We start from the raw sequence: 22,669 nt of genomic DNA, 5'->3' as shown, positions 1-22,669 counted from the left end.
CACTCACTCCTTACTACTGCACAGTCAAACGGAAGTACCTACCACGTTGGTGCAGTCGCCGTTAAGAGAGTCTAGCCTGCCCTTCCAGGCCTCGAGAAATGAAAATTCGCTTCTCTTTGTCAGGGTGAAACCTCGTCGATGGTTGAAACTTGTTCGGATATTTTCATTCCGATCGAATTCCTCGTTTTCAATATGTTCCCAGATATAGGTATCGTGCCGTTGTGACGTAAAGAGAAAGTGTTTTGAAAAACCCGCTTTAACAAATAATTTCTCAACCATACCGGCAGCATAGAATACACAAGTTATTCACCAAAATTATGATCCAATTTGCAACTATTATTACACGAAATTATAAGGCCATTGTCTAGCAGTTACATATATTTGTAAGATTAATATCATGGATTCCAACAGGAAAGTTTCTGACAAACGTTATTATTTTCTTTTCACGTGTTATACTTGTGTGCTTGGAAAAATTATCAGTGAAAATTTATGGTTAATTCCGCCTCACGTTATTAAAATTGTAAAGATAAAATATAAAGAAAAACTCGAGCACTTTATGGAAAAGACGATGAATTCACATGGAGAAAAAAATTGCGCTGCTATAGTTTGCAAGGAGCCGGTTGGTTCGACGTTTAACGTTGGGTATAATAATATAATGAGAATTAACTTTGTCAACGTTGCTAAAAGCAATAAAGTATTAAGGTCGTTATTAATTAAGCTTCACCTCCTCGCAAAGTTTGTCGTGAAAGTCGCGAGAAAAGCTTCAGCCATCTCCTGTAGCCATAAGTCTGCTTAACGTGGGTGAGATATTTTAATTAGAGATCGCGATTTAAAAAGGTATGGAAACTATGAGGTGTGAAGAACCGAGACTTTACACCAGAGTGGCGAAAAGCGGGTGCAAAGTGACCGGGAATCTCACAAAGACCCTGTTTACCTGTTTCGAGGTGGGTAATTCGTTTTTTCATCTTGATTTTGTCGCCTGCTGGTATTTTCTTTTGGAATAAAAACGCTCCTGGTCATATTTCTCGTCCCAGACTTGAGTTGATTGGTGAATTGAACAAAGAGACGTTGATTTTTCAACATAGTGGGTAATGGTCGAAAAATATTTTGAAAATCGTTATAAGCGTGAGGTAATTTTTCAGTGATTGGCCTCACGTTGTGGGGAGAATTTAAAAATGAATTGATTTATTTCAAGCGACGTTCGCTTGAAAAACTTCGAAAGAGAGAATTGAGAATATGGAAAAAATCCCAACTCGAGAGGCTTGAAAAAATTCGCTAGCTTTCAGAGTTTCTCGTTTCTTTCGAATACGAAGTTTGTCCGTAAAATTTCACGGCAACTTTTCAGTCAATTCGTATCCCATTCAATTAACGTCGATCCGGATAGGCTCGAGTCGTTATCAAAAGTTAGTCGTAGCAAATGAGAAATATCATCACAAAGCGGTGAATATTCGTGAGAGGGAGACGAGTTATTACATGATAATAATGGTGGTTATACGTAGGTATAAGTAAACGTAACAAAAGCTTGAAGTTTCTACTCCACGTACTGCGGTAATATCGTAACACAAGAGATGCGGAATCCGCGACGCTAAGACGTCCTTTGAAGAGCAAACATTTCTTCAAATTGATGCCGAGACGGAACAGATTCCATTATCTCGTTAGATCGCGAAATGCGAATCTCGAAATCGAATTTCGGTTACGTCATCTAAAAGCTTGCGCCGAGTTCGATGCATCAGCGAGAGGATAATTTCCGCTGGGAGTGATTCGGTATAAGTAGATTCGAATCAAAACGTGTATCGAGGCACGCCTCGTTATCAGCGATCCCCAAGCTGCTCTCGGTTTGAAAACCAAAGGTTACCTCGACGCAGGGTTAATAATAATTTAACACCCCGTTGGCGCTCCAAAGGTTCCGAAGGGCTCCTGAACCAGGGATCACCGACTTTTGTCTCTACTTTAAAACGAGAGATAAGGTGAAAGGAAAACGGGAGGTTAAACAGAATAAGGGAAAAAAATGATGATAAAAGGGGGGGGGGGGGGTAAAGATTGTCGGTGAAACGGATTAGGCAGCTGACACGGAATTCGAGGGGCGAATGAAGAGATTTTAAGAGTGAATGTCGGGTTAATCCTGCTTGACCCAAATAACGAGCACGTATACACCGAATAATTGTCGTCACATTGACGTTGCAAAACTCTCGAGCGATGAAAAGTTCGGGAAATTGAACCACGTGTAAGACAGCTCAGCCCAAAAACTGAACAGCTTTTTTCAATTGAATTTCGAAACGTTGAAGACGATTTGTGTATGACATAAATCTTGTCGATGGATAAAACGAATCTGTCTGACGTATGGATGTACGATATATCGTTGAAAAGACAAAACAAAGAAAAGAAACAAAAAACTTCCATACATTTTCGCGATCCGTACAAGCAATCGGTAAAAATCGACTAAAACAATCCGTTTAATCTGCGCGTTATTTAATTTCAGAATATAATACACAGCGGAGTTAAATGGTTCTTTGTTTGCTTGAAGACACAAAGGAGGAATTCATGTCGCGCTATAGATGTCAGCATGTAAATGTGGTGGTGTGATTTTAACAGTCAATAATAATTGACCGAGGAAATTTGAACAAAGGTCGTCCAGTTTTACGTATCGACGCAAATAATTACAACCATTTTGATTTCGGTATGCGACTTGTAGATTCGAATTCTTATAGAATCAGCTTTATCGTTGTGAAAATTGTTTAAAATATAAAAGTGTATTTTTTTTTGGTATGCATTTTTGAGACCGAGAGGGAAAACAAATTGTTGATAAGAACGAAGATTTGGGTCCTTCAAATTTTCTTTACCGATAATCAGCTAATAAATTATAGTTATACAAACAAATGAAATGAGATCATTTTTCAACAATAAATCAACGTCGTTGTCTGGCTTTTCAAAGGGATTCTTAATCACTTCAAAAAATAATACAGCGTATAATTTGCCATAAATTAAAAACTCAACGAATTACTGCAAATCAATTACACACTATGAAGTTTTTCCATTGATCAAGATTTCTCCACATTTGTCATCCGTGCAGCAATCGTGTTGCAGAAACGTGTTCACATTCACTGAAACCGCTCCAAGTCGTCAGAAAATCAGGAAAATATTGAATTTTGACAAAATAAATTTTGGGAGACGAGGCAGTGCGTATAAAGAATCACTGTGTTTACGAGGTGCTTTTTTTAAAACTGAGTTCGCCATTATTAGTCACAAAAAGAAGCTTAGAAACGCATGCGAATGTTTGATTTCTTCTTCGGCCACTCATCAACCTTCGCAATTGGACTCGCGATATCGGAGGTCGAGCAGTTGATCCGCTCTCTCTTTCACCGTGAATCAAGTGATATGCAATATAGACAACGAATAACAATTAATGAAAAATCCCTGCGACATACCGAAACCTTTTTCGTTTGCGATTGCGCAAACTTCGCTGATTTCCAACACCTGTAATTAGCCATTGCCGTTTGAAAGACTGTGACGTAAGACCTGACGAACCTTCGCAAGAACGTAAAGAGATTCGAAACTGTAATTTTTAAATATAATTGTATGTTTCAGTCTCTAATAGTCTGAAGATCTGCCTTGAGATTCAATGTTAATGATATTAATTAAGATAAGATTTCCATGCCAACCTGTCAGATGATTTCTTGTGATTCGGAATTTTTTTTTCTCCTCAGAACCGGAGTTCATTTTTTATCGAAAAAAATTTGCATATGGCTATAATCGGTACCGCCTTCCGTGAGTTTATCGTGCAAAATCGTTATTCAGCTGTGAAGAGTCTGAGATCATCCCTCAAAATGAGATTCTATCTGTGTCCTAGCTTGGTTTTCAGGGATGACGGAATGAGGATTAATCTTGAGGGATAATGTCAGACTCTACCGCCACTCTAAAGTGACGGAGATATGCAGCTTTCTACGTGCTTTCAACACCGCGGCTTGACCCTCGCGACTAAGTAATTTAGCATGAGAAGTAGCAGGTTATAGCAAAAAAGTGGGTCAAAGATATTGGCGATCCGGTGTGACATTCCGTCAACAATAATTGACGAGAATTCAAATTTTCAAACGAATCAATGGGACAGGATAATCTGCTACTCAAGATCTGAAAACGTGAAATTTCTATATATTTATACCGTATGAAAAACGCGATTAAAGTCAACAAAGTTTGATCGATTGAAATAAGATTCGTTAAAAATATATTTTTAAACTGTGAAATTAAACTGAAGAAACTCTTTCATTAACGACTTTAAGGCACTCTCTACATTGCATCAATTTCGTTCCTAACTTCAGATGCAAAACTATTGTTTTTGTTTAAAAAAATTCTTTTTTTTCGTGTACGAACTTTTTTCAAACCGTCCATACTTGTATACATTCTTGTTGGTATTCCTAAATCTTAAGTACGGTAAAACAATGTGATCTCTTTGATAATTTCAAATTATGTCACCATTCGAGTGTAAATTGACGTTTACCTTTCGAAGTATCAATTTCACTATCAGATCGTCTTCTGTATAGATTTTCGATCAGACTTTATGCGCCACGCACCTTGATCCATACCAAAAGCTTTCGTGTTACTGGTCGATAAAAAGCCAGTGTACAAAAATAAGGGTCTAATTCCTTAGCCAGGGTATCTTGTGATACTTTGTAAGTTATTTCACCGTAATACCCTCGTAGAAATATTTCGGTAAGGTTGCATGACGATCAGGCTTCGTGATGATCGGAATTATCAGAGTCCCGTGTTCATGATTGAGAAAATTAAGGATCAGCATCGATTACAGGAAAGTTTTGTAAGAGAATTAAGTGTCACTTGTACGATTGGTCATCGTTTCTAGACAAAGCTGTTTATCGAAAATCCGTGCTCAACACACGCGGTTCCTGAGGGCTTACACGCATACCCCAGTCCGGGATGCTGTGTGTACGAAGCTCGGTCGAAAGCGCGGTGTAAACATTAAAGAGGAATTATCTAGCATAATCTTGAAAGACGCCGTCTTCGGGCGCCTCTTATGAACCAAACAAGTAGCAGCCGACGATCTCCTAACCAGAAAGCCTGATAGCTTGAACAAAGAATATTTAATACCGGGTTGAATGGAGGACGAGGTGGTATGAAGTTAAGGCGAGGCGAGGCCTGAGCAAAGGCTTGTAAATTACCTTGTGTGCAGGTGATTATGGTAATGTAACTCCTCGCATATACACGCCCCGCTATTAGGGACACATTTGAAACCGTATTTATAGCTATCCACACAGCCGTTAATAAGCTGTCTTTGATCTTTCCTCATCCGCGATAAATACGCACCTCCGATTACTTGATAACCTATTTTAATTGCTTCAAATTTTCCCCGTTTCATGCGGATTTTACACGTTGCTAGACATTTTTCACTCCTTGGATTTACAAAGTGTGTAACGTTGTTACTTTTGTTAGGTTTAAAAAGAGAATCCGTTCAACTTGTTCGATGCAAAAAAAAAAAAAAATACGCACACATTCTGATTGGTTGAATATCAAGACAATCTATATTATTATACCGGCTGCGGGATTTACGAATAAATTTACCGCACATATACGGCAATGAAGTTGCATCGTATAAGAAGCGTTACGAGTGGTGAATTTGTCAGTGTAAGGTATCACGTTTTCTTATCTGATATATTCTAATTGTCATGGTCGGTTGAGGATTAATCGTCCTCACCGTCTGAATCAAAAGTTAGGAAACCAATGATAGTGAAAACGAATAAAAAATATTTACAGGTGCCTACTGTGTGACTATACGTTTAATGTGATTGATTTTCAGACAAATGAACCCAAAAACAGTAATAATTGTATCGTATTGGATTTGTCTGATTGTACATTTTTTTTCAAATTATTGGCATTTTAGCCAATATTTTGTTCAGGTGTATTTACATTACTATGAGAGGGATATTGTTTTATTTCTTGAAAGAAGGGGTGTCCTGATCGAGAATCCGGTTCACATTTACGATTGTCACGCTGCTCTGGAATTATGTATTTGAGAGTTTGAAACAGTGAAATTCCCAGCTCAGACAATTGATTTTCCAATTTCTAAAGACAAACCGAGCCGATAAGTGGTAGTCTCAATATTGAAATATAAGAGGATCGGGATTCTCACGCAACATTCGTTGAACAGCCAGGAATTTTCCGAACAGTAAGAATCCTCAGGCAGACGAATAAAGAAGAATAAAAATTTCAGTCGAGGTACTTTCTGTCGGTGTTAGTCAGCTTGAAAATTTCTTTCTTCTTACAGCGGCAGAAGTAAGCGGCTCACAATCGGTTTTCTCGCGTTATACACGTAATGCTCCTATGAAAAGGTTGTCTGAAGACGATATTAAGATGAGGGCTTTAAACTTCGTTGGGTAATGCAATGAAGCGTGGGGTTTTTTTAAACCTTTGTTTTGGAGATTTATGCGTGAAAATTTTTGGACCGAATGAAAATCGAAGCGGTCAAATGACTGGAAAAATTGAAGACGAAATCAAGCCGTCACGCTTTTTCGAAAATTTTCACATTCTTCAACCTCCTGAATTATTTTCTTTAGGTAATTGGTTCACGCTGAAGAATGATCGACGAACCGTTAAATCAATGGAAACGGTATGCGTGTCCGTGGAATCTTTCCAGAAGGTACAACGAAGGGCCCGTAAGTCTCTGACCGCAATAAATCTCTTCGAAATGAACTTGACTCGGAGACACGGTCGAACGGAGCCGAAAGACTTGACCCCGAATGAATCTCGCCTGTAGGACGGTATTTTAGGCGTGAAAGGTGATCGAACCCTTAAGTCGCTGGAGACTCGCCAGACACGAAAATGAGAAAAGTTTTTGAACGTATTTTCACGGGCGAGGGGAAAAGAGTGGAAAATAAGTAAGAATCGAAATCGTTGGGAGAAAGCGAAACAATAGCTGCAGACAACTTCCGTTTCTAACTCTCGCCATGATATTATGGAATAGAGGGAAAAAGAAATCACGCTATTTCCCGTGTATTATACCCTTTGAAGCCACAACTTCGGTATAATAATGGCGACGTAGCAAAGCCCTCGTCTCGGTTCCGAATGGCTTCCGAAAACTTTTCTTGTTATTTTCCTTTCTTTTATATATATGTATATATATGTATATACGTATATACATATATGTATATATATGAATACAGATTCCGCGCGGCCGTGTCTTCAGAAATGGGCGGAACAAGATTTGAATCCCGCGGTAAAAAGTCTCGAGGATGAATTTTCTAGGCTGTCTGTGTAAGTAAGTTTGAACCCCAATTTTCTGGACTACAGTGAAAAACTTTTAAGAGGTGGTTCAGAGTGTTTTTTTCCCCGACGAATTTCTTCCGCCGAGAATATGAATGTATAATATACGTATAATATACGGTGAGGTGAAGGTGGATGTTCAAAGGTCCGAGTAATTTCCTTGATTATATGAAAACGATAAAATCGGAATAAACTACGAAAGCATGACTGTAAAATTCGTCTCGGAATTTTCATGCGTGGAAATGCCGTTCAAGAGTCTCGCACGCCTCACATTGTCACGTCGCGTAACCGAGGCTGTAATTATATTCCTCAAATCGATAGCGTACGCGGAATCGATACGCTCGGGTTCTACGGAACATGACGTTTCTTTTGAAGTTCAAATTTAATGAACAGCTAGTCGACAATGCGGATTGAAAAGAGGAAAGGTCGGGTTCTTTGAAAGTTAAAATGTGAAGACTGATGGTAACAATGGTGGGTAAAAATAAGTTATAGAATTCTCACGAAAACGTTCACCAATGCTTACGGAACAATCGGTGATATTGAATTGGCTACTTAGAAAATACAAAACAGCTGTTACAATTAATTAGTAAAAAGGAAAGGCTTTTGAATAAAATGATTTATCGTCGTTTCGTCGCAGTTTGAAATGAAATATCGATACATACTAAGCTTTTCTTTATAATCTCACTATATTTTTGTATCTTCGAAGAAATAATCGTAACCTGCGAATATGATCATTTCGAACTCGATTTAAAATAAAAAACAAAAGGTTCGATTCTTGATTCAAGTTTTTAACGTGAAATGAAAAATTGACCGTGCAAAGGTGAAAAGTTGTTGGAACTTTCGAAGAACGTTCGTGAACATGAAACAAGTTTTTTTTTTTTGATTCGAGAAGCATCATTCAATTTCACAGTAAGGTACTTGAAAAATTTCAAACATCAATCGAAACACTCGAAAGTGATGTTGAATCAATTACAATTGTCGAAAATTGACATTGCTCGGTCGGTTTTCTGAATAGTCGATACATTTTACAATTGGTATATAGTTTGAATATATCTCTGTCCTTTGTTGATAACATGTATAAAAAAGATGACATAAACAGCCTCGAATCGTACCTGTGACCTTTGAAAGTGACCAATGGAAAGAAGTAAGCTTTCGTAATTATTAAACGGTACTCAAGTCGCAAGCTCTAGATTGGATACCACGCTGTTTCGGTGATGGAACCCACCGACGTTTATAAAGTCAAGGTCTCTGGCTACACCGAAAATCGCATTACATATAATTGCGCAACGCTTTTTGTTTACCGTTGGAAATACGCCCGGCATGGAATTCCTAAAAGCAAACAGTAAAATCGAGGGAATTTTCTCGGCACCTGCACGCCTAAACCGATTCCGGAGTCGGTACGTGCTGTTTGGCGATAATAATTGGCAACGGCTCACTTCTCTGACTAATACGCACGATGGGGATTAAAAATGATCCAAGTTTCGACGAGGCAACGACCAGCGGCCCGGCGAACGAGCGATGACCTTGAACTAGAGCTTACCTCGTAACAGCCATCCGTCACGAAGCATGGAGGCGTCTCTTTGTGCCAGCGCTGTTTTCTTCCGTGGCCGTGAGTGAGGAGCTTTCGGTATGCAGCCAACCGCACAATCACGTCATTCCATAGCTTGCAGCCTTTGTAATTTGGCACAACGACGACGAAGAAGCTCCGTTCCGCTACTAACAGAGCCACCACCGTCTGAACACGTGAGAGAACTTCACACGTCACTCTATTGAGGATGAGGAAAGTTGGAGAGCGGACAAAAGGAACAAGAAAAAAAAAGAAAAGCTAACAACAACAAGAACAACAACAACAAAAACAACCGCGAGCCGAAAAGCAAACTCTCGCAGCGTTTGAAGTTTTTTGTTTTTTTTTCTCCTTCTTCACCCGTGCTTGCGAGCACTTTCAATCCTCGTTTTACGCTCGAGGTCTATCGATATGTCTCTTTGGCTCACCTGGCTTGGCCAAGTCGCGTGTTCTGCGTGTCTGAAGCGCGCAACTGACGCCAACGACGCCGGCGACGCTGCCGGCGTCGGCGTCGCTGCAAGCTCAGGGGAGTGCTTTAGAAGTTGGGCGCGTGCCGCGCGGCTCAAGCTCCAGCGATTTCAAGCCTCTTCATTCTTCCTTCGACTCGGATGCTTTTTCATCCTTTTGTCTCTTCTCGTTATGTTACACAACGTGTTTGGCACGCTGGGCAAAAAATAGTTGGCTGGACCAGGAAATTTTTATGTTAAGAGGATGCTGCAGTCAGTCTTTACCGACCGAGTAAATAGCTGCTTATTTTTACTGTTATCAAAGCCTGCGCAGCTCTGATACGAAAATGCTCGAAGTCAGCCCAATTATACTTGCAATCCGAAAAATTTGTGGTTTTATTATAAAACAACTCCAGGAAAAGTGTTTTTGCAACGATTGGTAATTCAATTAAAGCAATACATTTCTTGGCATTGTTGTTGCATAAGATAAAACTATTTTTCAGATATTTGTATTCGGAATTGCGCTGACTGCGGTATTTTTTTACCAGTGATGCGTAAGCATTGACAATGGTGAAAATGAGTGACATTTAATATAGTCACAGCAAAAAAAATTTGTTGCAACAGGTGAAACCTTGCAAATTTAACCAACGAGTTTGTTACATTAAAACTCAACTTAGCTGCAAAACGGTTGATGTTGCAGTGAAACTTTTTGCTTCGATAAGTAAAATTCTTTCTGTTACTGTACGTTAACACTCAAATTTACTGACCCAGCGAATCATTTATTCCGTGGGTCCAGAAGTTTGCGATGATACGCGTTTTTCTTACAAATTGTACCTGAAGTAGGGCGTGTTATGAGTATCCCATTTTCTTCTAAAGTCTTTTCTGCTTACACAATATGCATATATGCTTGCTTCCCGATTAATTATTTCATTCTTACAAATATTTGCACCAACAACGATACCGATTCTTACCGGAAATCGGTTATCCCAGTTCCATTCACTTTGATTTTACTCAATTTAAATTCAATATCTTTTTCTCCTGTTAGTGTCTATTTTCCTGACGCCGAATCGTCTGCGTAGGTTTGGTTAATTTTACTTTGGTTATTTAGAACCACACAAGAAAAACCCTTGTTTTAGTTGAGTGCAAAAAATTTAACGTCACGATACATAGATGAATTGAGACAGAAAAATGTTCATTCATTTTTTCATACCATTCTCGACAAAAATATAGGCTATAGCCTAATTTTCAAATATTCCAAGGGAATTGAAAGGCAAGAAAAATAAGCGTTGTATAATATAGCAAGCGAATTTCCTTGGTAAAAAAATAAACCTATTCCACGCGGTGTTTTCGTGTTTGATTTGAATGGAGATTAATTGGCCTACACATCAGGTTCCTAATTCTCTTGGTGTTGGATCTAGTCTATTCGGTGTCACCTTCGCGCTTAGATCTTCCATGCCAATTTGTTCGGTGTAATCCATCAACGTAGATCCGATGTGAATGGAAGATAAATAATAAATCGAACCGGAATTTTACATCGTTATTATTATACTACCTTGAATAAAAAATAAGACAAAATGAAAGGAGCCAGATCCCCGAATCAACGAGTCAGAGACGTATCATTAAAATGCAAAAAGGTCAATCGATTCCAGGAATCGATTAGATTCCGATCGCTGTGTGGCGTGTTTGAAAATTTTGGATGATCATGTAATCCCCGATGGATTTTCAGGGATTTCAGAACGCTGACCTTAATTTATACCGAGAACCCGAATCTGGACTATTCAGGATTTTGAGTGGCATCCTGGATTAACGTAGGATTTATGTATCACGCAAAAAAGAAATATTTCCGATCGACGAAATATTGCGAAATAACAGTAATTTGTTTTATCAAGTAAAATTGCGCTGATTTCTATTAACCCAACATTTCCTCCGGCATATTCGGTATGAGGTTTAAGAATTTTTTCTTTTTTGGTTTGACAAGGGGAATATCAGAACTCCGGATCAAAGATTTGAAACTTTTAGGGGTGTTTCTTTGGCCTGACATATGAAGTTGCTGATGTGTAGTTCAATCCTTTGCTAGATACACAATATATCGGATTGTCGAAAAGTTGCAGTTTATACTTTATTGTGCCTCTGAAATAATAAGACATCTGTTTAAACTTGAATCTATGAGAACCTGTAATCGAAACTTCAAGGTAAGACAATTAAAATTATCATTCCAGTCAAAAATATACAACAGGTTTCGGTTATTAGGTCATTTCACTCATTAAACTTTAATAATCTTAATAAATTTTAATCTAAGTGAAGAACGGCCTCATGGGTAGAACTGCACGTGAGAAGCTTTAATATATTTTCTGGCAAAGAAAATTGCAAAACCCTTGCGAAAATCTGATAAATGGACTGGTTTTCGGTCATCACGTCCAAGGCACCATTTCTGTAGGATATTACGTTCATATGTAGGTGCCATTATTTGCCATCAACATTTATTTCTCTATTCGTCTCCTAAAACTGTTCTTCAAGTCTGGGTTTCTTGACTAAGGGTCCAAGATTTCGATCGTGTTGAACGACTTGAAAAATATTGAATAACTAAAATCTAAGATATCACGTGAATGCATTCAAACTTAAAATTACTGTGATCATCTGTCGGCATTTGTTTAACTTTCACGAAAATCCGTTAACCAAATGTCTGATACTCCACTTCCGAGGGTGTAAGTCGGGGCTCCGAAGCTTCCAAAGCCGCCTCTGAGTCGCGAAGCTTCCCGAAGCGCTCCGAAAACTTTTGGAGCTTTAGCTGCGGAGGCGCGCGCATGCTTCGGCCCTCTTTCCGGGGGCGGGGGGCGGAGCGGGCCGAATATTGACGCGTACCGCAGGCAAGCCAGGGGTGGCAGGTGGCGGCCGGCAGGTCGACCTGACCGAGCGAGGCCAAGGACTTTGTTGCCGGCGGCCGCCGTTTTTCCCACCCTGTGGATGGCTCGAGAGTAAGGGACTTCGGGCCTTCCGGAAATGGCGAAGAACGGTGGATCGAGTTTTTTTTACAAAATCGATCGCCGCGCTCGCCGATCAGCACCGTGCAACAAGTTCGCTCCGCACAAACTTCTTCTTCGGGTTGCGGTTTGTTGGGTTTCCGCTATTTCTTTGATCCATGGAACAGCGATCACTCGGTAGTCTGCTTTTTCGGATATTGTATTCTTGCGTTACTTTTCGTTTTACTCACTTCTCCGGACACACATTTTCCGCCTTTTTTTTCATTTCCGCAGGTTTTACAAGTAGCTTTTTCCATTGGGAAGTTCACATTTCAATGATTTTTATACTGCTATTTTAAACGGTTGAACAGGTAAACTGTACATGACGTGATTTATTTGAATGGCAATATTTTATATTGTGTGAAATTTGACGTGGTCAGAAAGCCGATTTTACACGTACATAATTATGCACAGTTATATACAGTTTGGTGGAAAAAAAAATTAGTTTAAAAAAATGATAAAATTTTGGGTCATGAAGTGAAATTGGAGGTTCACTTCGATGTGGGAGAAAATTAAAAATCATAGTTTCAATGTTTATTTATTAATAATTAAAGATAGTCGGAAACATCATTTTCCTGCCAATGTGTTCTCTCGGCCTAAAATTTCTAATCCATTATTCGTACAATTTTTACACATCCACGAGCATTGGAATTATATATCATACTCCCTTTTTGATGCGAGCTTAAAGTCTAAATTACTTGCTACGCAATTTCCTTCGACACGGACTTTTTCTCAAGACGTCTCGTCTTAACGATAAGCAAAAGGAAGTGTAAAAAAGCTTAATACCGTCGAATTTTTCCATCATATTTTACTTTAAGTCTGGAGGTAATGAAATAAACCCACGCATATTCAATTGAATCTTCTTTGACATTCGTGAAATGGTTAAAATTGGAATGTTTTTCCTACTGTGTTATCTGATTCGCTGTCTTCGAAAGATTGCAGTGACTGAGCAGTTGCAGGTAAAAGGAGTTGTAACCGCCCCCAGACTGTTTGATAGTGCGGAAAAATCCGGCACATCAAACTGCACGCGTATAATACGAACCGCAAAAAGGGACAGACATTTCTAAAGCCCGTTTTCTCACAGATCCTGACTTTCAACTGATTATATTTGAAAATGCCGTGTCGTAAACCGCCACACCAGGTGTACGTTACAGAGAAATTCTCTGGAGACACGCCAGTGCCACGAACGTATCTCCTTCCAAAAGTCGATCGAAGTGGATTTCCACATAAATCAGATCAAAGCTCGATCCCAACTTATTGGTAGAATTTTGTGCAGAGTAGCTGGGTAAAACTTTTCTCGAATTTTCGGACACATTTCTGAACTTTCGATTCTCTTTAATGGACATTGGATGAACTTCAGGAGCCTGTCGAATTAGTGTGACGTAAATTGTTACCAGAAATCGTCAACAAACGAATTGTGGTAGTAAAGTCACATGGAATGAAAATTCTTGTGTAACGCCACTGGAGAATTCTATGAAAATGTGGCTAGTATTGTAATGCAAAGACGGTACTTGATACTAAGCGTATTATGTGATAACCGCGTCGACAGCTTTTTCCACGTGCCTGAGGTGAGAAGTGTTCATTTAATCAGCCATTCGTCTGAACAAGGATGTTCAGCGGGTGTTTCTGTTCCGCGTAGAATACACTCGACAAAAACGGTTTGTTCTTTGCGCTGTCTCTTTCGCTTGTTAAAACTCCCCGTGGACTGTCTGTCTATCTGGTTGTCCTTCTCACCAAGGCGCCACACCGCTGCGGTTTCATTTAACGCCTTGAAAAGCAAATCCACAAAGGTGCGAACAGTTAAAAGCCATTATTTCAGTTTCCCCGATAGGCAGGCGAACAAACTGCAGCCAGTGGTGCATCTTGTATTTTTAACATGTACTCCGAGCATCCGCTGACGTAGAACAGCACGTACTAATTGTCAGTGCAACTAAACAGACCAGACGTTTATACACCATTTCTGGAAGATGGTTTTTCAAGGTGAGATGTTGAACGTTTTACTCATAATTTTCGAAAGTTTGCAGTACATATCTTGATTTGTACTTGGAGAAAGGAAACAAAAGTATCGAAAAATATCATATGTTTGACATTCAGTGACGCATGATTCACGAAATCAGATCAACTATGCATCGCATCGATTTTAACGTTGCGTTTATTCTTCTAATCAATCCATGTTCGTTCAAATAAGTTGTTCCAAATTTTCAACACGGTAAGCAAGCTTGAAGTCTTCCAATTTTCGAAACCATTTATTCATACATTCTACGCCGTATTGTGAAATAAAGAGATATAATACAACAATATAAAAAATGAATACAAACGGTGCAACGTTATTATTAAGCTTTCGCACTGTCTTTGGTTTTCTTCACCCTCGCAATTCATATAGTTTCAAACACGGTGTAAACGCGATACTTTTGAGAATAAAGAATGAAACATTTGATTTCCAAACGGTGATTTGTCAAAGCACCGATTTTGAAATTAACGCCCACAGAGTGCGATGGTGAATGCGAGGCTTGGGGAGACTTGAATAATAAAAATGACGCGGCATATGCTCACAAGAAGAATTTATGAAGGAGAATTAAAGCCGATAACATCGCAGGTAATACGCGCGAATTAATCATAATATTTGTTTCTGATGAAAAACACTTCGGCAAACGTTTTGTCGACAAGTTTAACTTACCGACAAGCTTTCGGATGGTCTCCGAAAGCTCGTCGCCTTGACATTCAAAGGGGAAACTCCACCGCGCTGTGACGTATATACTGACGTGTATTAATTTGGCGAGATGTCAACGGTTTAAGGGCTGTTCAAATCTAGTGAGACCGGCAAACGGAACGGGGGATTAACGACGTCAGTTGTTTGCCCACATTGGTCTCACCGTCTACGAGCATGGTTAACACCCACTGAATTTTCAATAGAGCTGTCTCGCGTAGTTCCGTCATTGATTGCGAAGCTTTGTTGGCTCTGTTATATAATTACAAGGTATTCCAATAACTAGCTTGACAGGTCAGCATTTCAGTCTCTGTACGTTATCCCCATTATGCTGCAGAGTAATATTACAAAATTTTGGAAACTTTGACAAACAGTTGAAATCGAAGATTAACCTGTAACATGTTAGCAAATTTTCTTCCTACGGCATTCGCGCCAGTTGAATTAAACTTTATACAAACGTGAGAATCGCCGCTTTTCAATTTCAACTAACAAAGTCTGTAACTGTGGAAGAAAACCTCGGGAGGGTAAAGAACCGAGATTATTGATGTAAGAAATATATTTCGGGAGGAGAGAGGGAATAGTTTAGATATAAATAAAACATGGGTATCTCGAAAAGAAACGATAACGGCTCTTCAGCGTCTTTGGGACAAAGTTCTTCCCTACAGATCAGCTGTTTTCCTACTTTCTTCGGTCAATTTGAACAGACGTGAACTCCTCCCGTAGCTCCATTGATAAGCTTTCCAGGGAACCCTTTGGCGTGCCAACTACCTGAGCATAACCAATGGCCTAAACTGACGTAGATGAACAGGGTCTTCCTTCTAGACCTGGATTAGGTCCGCGTACCTTATTCCCGGTATCGTTTATGGACTTTAGTCTCTTCCCCCGATGGTAGGCAGGTATCCACGAACCTTTGACGCAACCATCGGGCAGCAAGATATATAAGGCGCAAGTTCTTCGGTATTAATCAGCAAGCAAAAGCATAATGTATTTACATTGGCAAAAAATACAACGCCGGAACGAAGTTTCCACGTCTTTACGTTACTTAATATCGTGTATTCCGAGGTCTGTATAATATAAAGTGTAATTCTTGTTTATTCTAATTTCGTTTTTACTTCTTATGAACTGTACTTTTCATTCCCTGCACTTTCAACGTTTTCTTTCTCTGCCAAATGTACTGTATTACATTTATATATACCTACGTAGTGTGATTTTTTTCCTTTCACTCGGAAGTGTCGTACACGGAGAAAAAAATCTGAGAAATATTATCCTGCTGTTACTATAATCGTGATGTAAAAGACACGTAATGCAGTTTTTATTGATGCAGTTTTTATTTATTGCATCGACGACAACAACGACTATTATGTTTCAATTTTATTTACGGGGCATTCATTGACAAAGCATAATCGTCGTCTTTGTCGATGCAATCATTTTACGGTCTTTCACAGATTAAAACTAAAGACGGGTTGGCCGGCCTGCGAGAAACAAACGAAGAGCTCGAGTGGGTGCCGAGTCGGCGGTGACCGAATTATCGAATAAGATGAAAAGAAATCATTTAATACAATTCACAACCACCTCACCGTTTGAATAGAAATCAAATTTGTGCGTACGCGACGAAAGTTTACGATCCATTGAAGCCGATCATAACATTGACGCGAGTCTCAAAGGACGCAGCGATGTAAACACGCTCGAAATGTTGATCGAGAATCGGTGCTCTACTATCAGTGTTCGACTGAGGCTGGCTTCGTACACATGTAGGTACCGAAAATTATTCTCGTACTACGTGACTGTACAAAAACGGGCCAAGTATATATATATGTAAGCTCAACGATTTCTGTTACGTTGTATTACGTAATTGAAGGTGAATTTCGTGTCCCGAGTTTTCATTGTTTTGTGCAACTGTAAACCTGAGATGCTTCGAGAACTACTACATGTAAAAGTGTGGAGTAGCCCAGATTCCAGGTAACGATACTCGCTTTAATTATTGATTGATAATTCGATGTCGTACATTTGAAGCCGAACTTTTGTTACAGCGTGCAATGCGTGAATATTAAACTAGACAACGGTAACAATTAGTTTGAGAAATGAAAAGCCGATTTTCCAAATTAATCCGGGCCTCCTTTTTCGTTCTACCGTGCAACTTCAGGTCTTTGCGAATTCGATTCTCGACTCGCCGCGTCGCGTGTCGTTTGTTTGTTATTTGTTTGTGCGGCCGACCTTCGGTGAGTGCGTAGCTGCATCGTTAACAATTTCAACTCACAATCAGTCCTTTTAAGCGAGCAGCTACGACGCAAAAAGTGGAATCGAGTCTAATTATCACGCTGCAGATTTTTAGATTTTAGCTTTCCGAAGTTTGCCGAACAGGCTAACAACATATTGAAATTCCTCTCGGGCAGACTTTTGACGCGTCAGAAGCGTTTTGTGACAAGAAAATACTCCGATAATATTCCGTTGCGGTTTTCTTTCTGATATTCTGAAAAAACGGGCCTTGCGGAAGGCGAGCTTCGTTTGACAATGAGTTCGTAATACAATTGTAACGTGTTTATCAGTGAGTGGTTCATTTAGGCGGCATTCTTTTTGTATAAAAATAAATTATCGGTTCGTTAACCGAATACGGAAGTGTGTTATTATTCACGCATGTGTAGCTGTGTCGTTACATGTTCGTCACTTTGGAGGTTTGTCTTTCGGTTAAACTTTATCGGTGTTCGGTCTTTGATTATGTTTTGTAAAAATGATCGCTAATTTTCAATAGAGCGTGAATTTATTTGGAACATGGAATACTAACAAAATGTTATCTCTTATCTGACTACAGGGACGGACTACATTTCAGTGTGATTGACCAAATTTAGCAACGATCCGAAAGAGTCGGCTCGATCGATTGATCTCTGGAGATAAGGTGAAAACTAGACCATCCCCTACAGTGGATAAAACCGGAAGGTACGTAATAGATATGATTCTTGATTAAATTGTCGCTTTTGGTCGTAAATAGTGGTAGCTGTTCACAGGCCTTACTCATATATATATTCGATACCTGTGTCTATTTAATTGGCTTTCTGTTATTCATTTATGGAGTTCATTTATCAACACATCGGAAACCACTGAAATGTTGTGAAAAAAAAAATAATTATTATTTTGACACACGCAGTTTGTAGGGACATGAAATCTGATCCAAGTATGTACAATGAGTAATATTCTGTTATATTCTTATCGCAGTGTAAAAAGTGCGACGCTTCACCATTCGACGTGATTGTGAGATGCTACACGAGCTACTACATTTCAAGTGTGGAGCAACCTAAAGGAGGTAAGAATACCCATTTTAATAACCGTTTGATAGTTCAAGGTGGTACATTTGAAGCATAATTTTAACCCTTGCGTAATCTGTAAACAACGGTGATAATTAATTCGAGAACTGAAAATGCAGCTTTATACATAAATTAATTCGGGCCTCCTTTTTTGCTTTTCCAGATTTAAGCAGAGACTTCCGAGCAACTTCTCCATTACTCGGCAACGTCGGTGAGTTTGCACGTATTTAGGTTACGGGTATTTCCCTGGTATTCCCCTGTCACGTGGCGTGGCGGTAACAATTGTTACACAAATCTTGGATTTCTTAGCTGCATGGATAGGCTCATTCGCGATCGCAACGTGCTTGACTTTTGGTCGGATAATTTTCGTTTCGCAATTTAATTAACCGTAGCTTACTTGAAGTTAGAAATTTTACACGTTGCTAAAAGTGGAATGAGCATCGCGACAGGTAACCATCGCTTACCCGGCACTCGCGAGATCGGATTGTGTTTCGAAACTGATGTAATAATCTACGTTTGAATTTACCGACAATGTCGTTTGAGCGGTGGGTTCACCTGAGGTTTCAACGTATTCAAATATTTACATTATTGTTATATCGATAAAATTCCAAAGTCTGGCATAAAGTAACGTAATCAAATTGCACCTTATATTATACGTCATTTTCAATATTTTAACATTCAACAAGTACCGATCAAATTTTTTTTTTCTTAGCTCGCTTAGAAAAATGCTAATTGGCATACAGGATGTTTTTAATCACTTTTACAAAAGGTTGATGTACCGATAGTCTGCCAACATTTGCTAAAATGATGCATACGATATTAGGGTTGGCGGGAAACAACCGCGATACTGTATTCCGAGTAGGCAGACTACGATACAAAAACATTTTGCTCCCGACAGGTAACCAACGAAAATGTAAGTCAGTGACCACGGCGCGAATGACGAAGAATGACGTGTGTTGGAAAGAATGGAGAATCGTTTAGATCGAATATAGGTAACCGGGTAGGTAGGCGAACGTTTTGGGATCCGTCGCGGAGTTTGTGCGTGTGTGTGTGCGTCTCTCTTTTCCGTTGGGTGGTTTCGTTGGGAAACAGGCAAGCTTAGGGTAGGAAGGTCGCGATGTACCGCGATGTACCGCGATGTTGCTAACTTTTCTAATCCACAGCGTCGAACGATCGCAGAGATTTTTTTCCCAAGAGACTCCGTATTCGAGTCTCTCGACCGTTTGTAAGCGTTTGAATAATAACGAGACAGAATTTTCCATCTCTTGTCACTCTGCAACCATTTTTCCCATTGTTGTTCAATTCAATTATTCAGTCATCACCGATCGTTATTCCATTCTATTGATTTCTGTGATCGTCCGAATGGGCAAAACGCATCTCTGGACCATCCATCACGTTCCGTGGTACGTTGGATGGCGAGATGCTGAGCTCGAAGACTTCGCGTCGAAGAGGAACGCCGACCGCCACGCCACACAATAATGCATGCCATCCAACCTCCCTCCCGGACTTGACCCGCATCTCGGAAGAACAATCCGCATCGCGACGTGTCGGATTCGAAAAGACGCGGATGCGGATTGGGTTTCTGCAGAATTTTGCGACAAGTTCTAGATGTTTAAGGTATTTTGACAGGTAAATCGGTCGCGCCCTCTTGCGCGTGTGAATTAATCACGGGAATCGTCCGCGCCTTTCGCGCGATTATTAATAATCAGGGTGGCGACAAACCGGGAAAACCGGAAGTAGTCGGAGAATTTTGTCTGTCGGGAAAAGTCAAGGATTATGACGAACCATTGGAAAGAACGCACTTTTCTATAAATTGTTTTCAAACTTCAGCCGTGCTTTGTAAATTCAGCCAAGCTAACTGCCGGAAATATAATTGTACAATTTCTAATTATTCGTGTGAGACGAAGCAATATTATTTGCGTTTTTTAGATCCAAATTAATATATTCAAGATGTACATTGTACAACTTCCGAAGCTGTGAGATCGTAAAAGCTGCTCAACAATATTCAAGTTTCGTGGGAAAACGTGAGGGAGTTCTGAATTTTTTTACGGGAAAAGGCAGGGAATTTCATTTGAGCACAATCGGCGCCATCCTGCAAATGATCCAACGATCCAGTGGTCGAGGGATCGGTGGGATCCGGTAATCGACTCCATCCAGTGGTTAAGGTGTCCAAGGTGATCCCAGTGATCGAGTGATCGAGTGATTAGTCCGGGAGGTAACGACAGATTTCGTTGCACAATTTTCACGAGCTTCATTTTTTTTGTCCGAGTTATCCGTGTTACATACAATAGAGTAGCACGAACGTCTTCCAATGCGCCCCCACGACGGGGGGTTACACGAGGGTTGGACTTACAGCAAAAAATGACGAAAAAAATGTATGGCGGAATACGCGAAACTTATCGTAGGCATTATTTGAAACGTAAGATGCTTAGAAAATGTCATGTTCCGCCTAAATTCCACGACACAACTCGTCTTCCACCCGCATAAGTGAGGGAAAAAAAATATTTAAAAAATGTATACCTCAACGATAAAATTGGTTACAACGCTTCTTTTTATATCAACAAACACAAACATCACAGTCCTGTATCTATGAGGTACAATAGGAAAGTTCGAAAAAGGGCCTCTTTTAGATTTTTCGCTCTTCTCCTAGATTCTTCCACTCCTTAACAAAAAAATAGCTAAAGGGCAGGGCTGGAAAAAATTTTCTATTACCGGCTCAAGGACGTGGAAATTTCGAAACGGACTATTTTCGGAAATTTCAAACTGAGATGTTCTTAAATCTTTCTGTGACTATGTTTCGCATGCCGAAAAAATAGTTTTTATGAAACCTGAGATGCGTGTGATGTTTTTTAGTACCGAAACATCTACGTTGAAATTTACGAAAACCAATTTTTGATAACTTTTAAATATTGCAGTGCATTTCAACATAGATTTTTCGGTACTAGGAAAAACCGCACGCATCTCAGGTTTTGCAAAAATTTTACAAAACATAGCCACCGGTGGATTCGAGGATATCTTAATTTTGAAATACCCGAAAACAGCCTTTTGCGAAATTTAAACGTGGCTTAGGCAGTAGTAACAAATTTGTTCTCACAATCAGTCCGTCTCTTTCGCGTGAACGATTGTTTTCTGTGAAAAAGTGCAAGAATATCGGAGGGAAGTAAAATATACAAAAAGGCCTTTTCCGAAGCGTCTTATTCTATCTTATCGGTGGAAGACTGTTACTTTTTTGTTTTTCACTATAAAAAAAAACCATAGTAATCAATTTTATCCTTGCGGGTGGGAATCTTGTAAATATTTTTTTCCGTCTACTTATGTGGGTGGAAGACGACATCGACGGCTGCTTAGAATAACCGGCTATCTCGATTAAAGTCCAAAAACCGGGTACTTCGCGTTTGAAATTTTTTGGCCGTAAATTAAATTGGTAGCACTATCGGGCTGAATACGAAATTTGTCAGCGCCTCACAAAATTCATAGAAGCTCCGTTTTGTGAATGTAGGTATTATATGTTCATCTACATAATTATAAATCAGAAATGAAAGTATAAAGCATCAGGCGTATGTTGAGATGAAATTAAAGATTATCATTTCGGCATAATGATGTTAAATTGACAGTGACATTAAATGTGTAAATACCTACATTCACAAAACGGAGCTTGTATGAATTTTGTGAGGCGCTGGCGAATTTCGTATTCAGCCTGACAGTGCTATCAACTTAACTTGCGGCCAAAATATTTCAAACGCGAAATAGCCGGTTTTGAACTTTACTCGAGACAGCCGGTTATTCTACGCAACCGTCGATATTCTCTAAGCTTCTTATGTTTCAATTAATGCGTACGATAAGTTTCGCGTATTCGGCAATACGTTTATTTCTTTAAATTTATTTTGCTGTAATTGTAACCCTGTCGCAACCCCCCGCCGTGAGGGTGATTTGACAGACGTCCGATTTAATATTATGTGTTACACATTTAACTTAAAAAAGATGAAGCTTGCGGAAATGACCCGCGAATCTTTGACGCTGCCTCCGGGACTAATCGAGTGATCGAGTGATCCAGTGGCCCAAAAATGGATGATCCGGTGACCCGAGTGATCTGAGTTTCGATTCGAGTGAGCCAGTTGAATCGAGTGATCCAGTGATCTAGTGATCGAGCAGCGTGGTGAGAGACTTTTAAAACCGGGAAAAATCAGGGAGATATGATCAATCAAATGGAGAAACGTACTTTTTTTTTCATAAAAATCGTTATCAATCTTGAGCTACGCTTCATAAATTCAGTTAAACCGACCGTCGGAAATGGAATCGTTCAATTTCTAATTATTCGTCTCAAACGAAGCAATGCTACGTGTTTTTCAGATCCAAATGAAATATAT

At 39.6% G+C, this 22,669-nt stretch overlaps 1 protein-coding gene across 4 annotated transcripts in view; it reads right to left on the bottom strand.

Moving 5' to 3' along the window:
* The window catches only part of brat (brain tumor), a 160,032-nt gene extending 150,769 nt beyond the window's left edge, over positions 1-9,263 (bottom strand). For 2 of the 4 annotated variants that reach the window (XR_011177412.1, XR_011177413.1), the window contains exon 1: positions 8,807-9,263. The gene's annotated coding sequence lies outside the window, so the exon portion shown is untranslated. The remainder of the gene's footprint in view (positions 1-8,806) is intronic. The other 2 variants (XM_046630545.2, XM_069137034.1) reach the window with 1 other exon arrangement.
* Between the last annotated feature and the right edge of the window lie 13,406 nt (positions 9,264-22,669).

Source organism: Neodiprion pinetum, chromosome 6 (assembly GCF_021155775.2).
Source record: "Neodiprion pinetum isolate iyNeoPine1 chromosome 6, iyNeoPine1.2, whole genome shotgun sequence".
Taxonomy (NCBI): Eukaryota; Metazoa; Arthropoda; class Insecta; order Hymenoptera; family Diprionidae; genus Neodiprion; species Neodiprion pinetum.
This window is presented reverse-complemented; position numbering and strand designations above follow the sequence as displayed.